This window comes from Mobula birostris, chromosome 11 (assembly GCF_030028105.1).
Source record: "Mobula birostris isolate sMobBir1 chromosome 11, sMobBir1.hap1, whole genome shotgun sequence".
NCBI classification, from domain to species: domain Eukaryota; kingdom Metazoa; phylum Chordata; class Chondrichthyes; order Myliobatiformes; family Myliobatidae; genus Mobula; species Mobula birostris.
In genome coordinates, this window is record NC_092380.1 from 7,774,913 (window position 1) to 7,780,912 (window position 6,000).

Here is a 6,000-nt window from a genome sequence, read left to right on the forward strand (position 1 = left end):
CTGTTGCACCTGAAACAAAAGGTTAAAAGAAAATAACTTCAGAAGGGGTAAGACGAGGGAACACTCTGGTTAGGCCATATCTGGAGTATTGTGAATAGTCTGGTCACCCCACGATAGGAAGGATGTTGGGGCTTTGGAGAGGGTGCAAATGCTATATATATGGACCTAAGTCTTGCACAGTAATATACACGTAATATATGGATAGGTAGATGAATATAGATTAGAGTAGATTAACTTAGATTATGAGGACACTCAGTCCTCGTTTATTGTCATTTAGAAATGCATGCATTAAAAAATGATACAATGTTCCTCCAGTATGATATCACAGAAACACAGGACAAACCAAGCCTAAAACTGACAAAAACCGTATAATTATAACATATAGTTACAACAGTGCAAAGCAATACCGTAATTTGATAAGAGCAGATCATGGGCACAGTAAAAAAAAGCCTCAAAGTCCCGATAGCCCCAACATCTCACGCAGACGGTTGAAGGGAGAAACTCTCCTTGCCATGAACTTCCAGCGCTGCAAACTTGCCGATGCAGCACCCTGGAAGCACCCGACCACAGTCCGACTCTGAGTCCGTCCGAAAACTTCGAGCCTCCGACCAGCCCTCCGACACCGAGTACCGAGCACCATCTCTGCCGAGCGCTTTGACCTCAGCCCCGGCCGCCGAGCAACAGGCAAAGCCAAGGACTCGTGGCCTTACCCTCCGGAGATTCTGGATCATACAGTAGCAGCTGCAGCAAAACAGGCATTTCAGAAGTTTCACCAGATGTTCCTCCGTACTCTCACATCTGCCTCCATCAAATCAGGATTGTGCTCGGCACCTTACTTGACAGATTACAGATATCATTCACCGGAGAGGCCGCGCACGCTGCGTCGTGCCACCATCTTCTCCTCCTCCTCCTCCTTATAGATAGATACAGATAGATAAATAGACAGATTTATAGGTATAGATAGATAAATATAGATATATATACTTACTGTAATTTGTAATATTTTTATACTATAAAATACAGTACCTTATGTATAGTATTTTTAGGCAGCCAGGGTGTCTAAGACTTTGCACATTACTGTAGTAATTTTATGTACTGTTGTTGCAAAACAACAAATTTCATGATATATGTCAGTGGTAATAAATCTGATTGTGAAGTACAACCTGCTAGAGGGCTGACTGCATTGTCAGATGATAAATGGAGTCACCCACACTATTCATGAATACACCCTGCCTGCTGTAATGATATACACAGCTTGAAATCTATACTCGGGAATAGGTGGCATAACGTGTAGAAAATACAGAATTCTGCAGTTGACAAGATGAAGGGAAATATACCATTGTGGGCTTGATGTTCAAAGGAACGTTGATGGGAATGCCAAGCAAGTTTAACAGGACCTCCTCTGAATCTGCTTGATTAATAAGACGGCTCTGTAGTCTGTTCAGTTGTTCGTAGATGTTCAGCAGTGGAGTTTGGAGTGAAAGCTGTCACATTGTAAGTTGACATTTAATCAGGAATTTGAGGAGATTTGGTATGTCAGCTAAAACACTCTAACTTCTACAGGTGTACTGTGGCGAGCAGTCTGATAGGTTGCATCGCTGTCTGGTATGGGGGTGGGGACTGTTGCTACTGCACGGGATCAAAAGAAGCTACAGAAAGCTGTAAAATTAGTCAGCTCCTCATGGGTACTTGCCCCCATAGTATCCAGGGAGCAGTACCTCAGAAAGGTTGCGTCCATTGTTAAGGACCCCCATCATCCAGGGCATGCCCTTTTCTCACTGTTACCATCAGGAAGGAGGTACAGAAGCCTGAAGGCACACAGCGATTCAGGAACAGCTTCTTCCCCTCTGCTATGCAATTTTCAAATGGAGATTGAACCCAAGAATACTCCCTCACTTTTTAAAAAACTCTGTTTTTGCACTACTTTAGGAAGACTATGCCTGCACTGCTCCCTGCTACTATTGATGGTGAGGACATGGATGTGGTGAGGGCCTACAACTCCTACAAGTACCCGGGAGTGCCCCTGGGTGACAGACTCGAGTGGAGAACCAACACAGAGGCTGTGTACAAGAAGGGACAGAGTTGCCTCTACTTCCTGAGGAGACTGAGGTCCTTTGGAGTATGCAGGCCTCTCCTTCACATGTTCTGCCAGTCAGCTGATGCCAGTACAACCTTCTATGCGGTGGTGTGCTGGGGCAACGGCATCACCATGGTTTCTCACCCTCTGCATGCCACCGTGGCTGAATAGAGGAGCACTTTCAGTAATAGACTGAGACAACTGCGCCATTCCGAAGAGCGCTATATGGGGTCATTCTTACCCTCAGCTATTAGGCTGTATAATGAGTCAACCAATAGCTGGGGAAGTGATGACCTCCACCCTGTTAGACTGTTTGTGGTAACTTATTTTTTATTCTTTCTTACTTTGCTTCTAATATTTGTATAACCATGCACTTGTAATGCTACTGTGACACTAATTTCCTTTGGGATCAATAAAGTATCTATATAGCTATCTATTTACCATTCTTAATTTAATTATTTAATACACATACACTTACTGTAATCTATTTATTTATTTATTTTTCTATATTTATAATGAGTTGCATTGTACTCCTACTGCTAAGTTAACAAATTTCACGACATATGCGACTGATATTAAACCTGATTCCGATTCTAATTCTGACATCCTGTCTTGTCACTACTAGTAAGGAGGTGGTACAGGCACCTGAAGGCAGCAGGTAAGGGTGTATTACTTTAAGGTGTTTGGAGAAAAGTGATAGCGGGGAAGTCAAGGTATGTTTGCTACACTGAGAGTGGCGGGTGTGTGAAACGCACTGCCGGGGCTGGTGGTAGAGGCAGACACGTTACCGAAATTTAAGACACTCTTAGGTAGGCGCAGGGATGAAAGAAAAAATGGAGGGCTTTGTGGGAGAGAAGGGTTAAATTGATTTTGAAGTCGCTTAAAGAATCAGCAGAAGATCATGGGCTGAAGAGACCACACTCTGTGTTCAACTTCTTCCTCTCTGCCAACAGATTTCTGACCGGTCATGAACACTACGTTACTGATTTGCTCTCTTTTCTTAAAACTATTTTTTAATACATTCTTATTGTAATCTGTAGTAATTTTTATGTTTTGTACTGTACTGCTGCTGCAAAACTAATTTCACGTCGAATGCCAGCGGCAATAAACCAGATTCTGATAATGATTCTGCTCTGTGGAAGAATCCGATTTCCGTTCTCTTCGTGGCTTCGGCCTTCTTGCTTTCAGGTAGATCAGTATCAGGAGAAAGGATTCAGAACATGTGACCCTACATACACACACACAAACACACACTACAGACACACACACACAAACACACGCTACAGACACACACACACACAAACAAACACTACAAACACACACGCACACGCACACACATGCACACACACACACACACATGCACACACACACACGCACTACAGACACACACACACACTACAGACACACACACACACACACACTACAAACACACGCAGACACACATACACACTACCCATCTGTGCACAGAGCATTTGTAAAGTGGTTTGAAATGGGCAAGAACGTATCCATCTACCTTGAGATTATTTAACATTATTTCCAGTACACAAGTGTAAAGGATAACAAAATAATTGTTATTCTGGATCCGACGCAGCACAAAAAAACAAAATAAGATAAAGAACACAATAATAACAGACACAATAAATATAAGTACATAAAATAGCTTGTATACATAGATTATGTGCATCCCAGGAGAACCCCCACGTGACCCCTCCCCTCTCCGTACTGACTGACCACAGATCAGAAGATCCCCCCAGTGACCCTCCCCTCTCCGTACTGACTGACCACAGATCAGGAGATCTCCCCAGTGATTCTCCCCTCTCCGTACTGACTGACCACAGATCAGAAGATCCCCCCAGTGACCCTCCCCTCTCCGTACTGACTGACCACGGATCAGGAGATCCCCCCAGTGACCCTCCCCTCTCCGTACTGGCTGACCGTAGATCAGGAGATCCCCCCAGTGAACCTCCCCTCTCCGTACTGACTGACCACGGATCAGGAGATCCCCCGAGTGACCCCTCCCCTCTCCGTACTGGCTGACCACAGATCAGGAGATCCCCCGAGTGACCCCTCCCCTCTCCGTACTGACTGACCGTAGATCAGGAGATCCCCCGAGTGACCCCTCCCCTCTCCGTACTGGCTGACCACAGATCAGGAGCACGGGCTGGGATGCAGCTTCCTCCCCTCCACCATCAGATTTCTGATTGACCGTGAATGCCCCTCACTATATTTCTTCTCTTTTTGCACCACCTATTTAATTCAATATTAACCGGCAGTACCGTGTTGGACAACGTGAAGCGGAGAGCAAGTTTGCAAATCTGGCGCGAGCAAAGGATGTTGGGGATGGCAAGAGTAGAACGCCATGGGAGGGGTGTGGGAGGGGCGGCAGGGAAAGAGTGCCAGGGGTGGGAGTTGGCACCAGTGCAGTCATAGCCGGCACTGAGACACCTGGTAAGGTTATTTGATTCCAAACATTGATTTATTGATCATTACAGAATGTCTCTCTGGTGCTTCCCGCTCCCTCCCCTCTCCCTTCCCCTTTTCCCAACCATGATTCCCCTCTCCCTGCCCCCTTCCCACTCTCAGTCCACAATAGAGACCCATATCAGAATCAGGTTTATCATCACTCACATAAATCATGAAATTTGTTCTTTTTGCAGCAGCAGTACAGTGCAATACATAAAATTACTAGAGTACTGTGCAAAAGTCTTAGGCACCTTAGGTACATATATGTGCCTAACATTTTAATACAGTACTAGACACGCATATATATATATATATATTTCTTATTGTAATATATAATATTTTTATACTATAAAATACAGTATTTTTATGTATAGTATTTTTAGCAGCTAGGGTGTCTAAGGCTTTTGCACATTACTGTAGTAATTTTATGTTTTACACTGTACTGCTGCTGCAAAACAACAAATTTCATGATATATGTCAGTGATAATATACCTGATTGTGAAGTACAAACTCCTGGAGGGCTGATTGCATCAGTCACCCACACTATTCATGAATACACCCTGCCTGCTGTAATGATATACACAGCTTGAAACCTATACTCGTGAATAGGTGGCATAACATGTGTAGAAAATACAGAATTCTGCAGTTGACAAGATGAAGGGAAATATACCATTGTGGGCTTGATGTTCAAAGGAACGTTGATGGGAATTCCAAGCAAGTTTAACAGGACCTCCTGCGAATCTGCTTGATTGATAAGACGGCTCTGTAGTCTGTTCAGTTGTTCGTAGATGTTCAGCAGTGGAGTTTGGAGTGAAAGCTGTCACATTGTAAGTTCATAATGATGATTCCCGGATCTATTTCAGCCCCACCTTTTAAAAGTTTGGGGTCTCCACGTGCATCAAGCTGACATCTTATTGACGCAAACAACAGGAATTCTGCAGATGCTGGCAATTCAAGCAACACATATCAAAGTTGCTGGTGAACGCAGCAGGCCAGGCAGCATCTCTAGGACATCTTCAGGACTAACTGAAGGAAAAGTTAGTAAGAGATTGAGTTAGTAAGAGATCTTATTGACTGGTGGTTTGTTGTCGCTGTTTTTCCATCTTTATCTTCTACCTCTGGAGAGCTCAAAGTTCAGGGCATCACACACATGAAATGCTGGTGGAGAGTGATAGGTGAAGCCAGATGGGTGGGAAAGGTCAAGGACTGGAGAAGAAGGAATCTGATAGGAGAGGAAACCCATCCTTCCATCGAGGACATCGTCAACAGGTGGTGCCTCAAGGTCTGGAGAGCTGTGGAAAGCGTTGGGTGACAATAATGTTGCTCATGTGCCTTTAGAGTCTTACCTTGGTGAACAGCATGAGCTTTATATGCTTATTCCATACTGTTTCGCGCTGTATCTCAATAAATAAATAAATAAATAAGGGGCAGATAAGCTTTATTTGCCACATGTATATTGA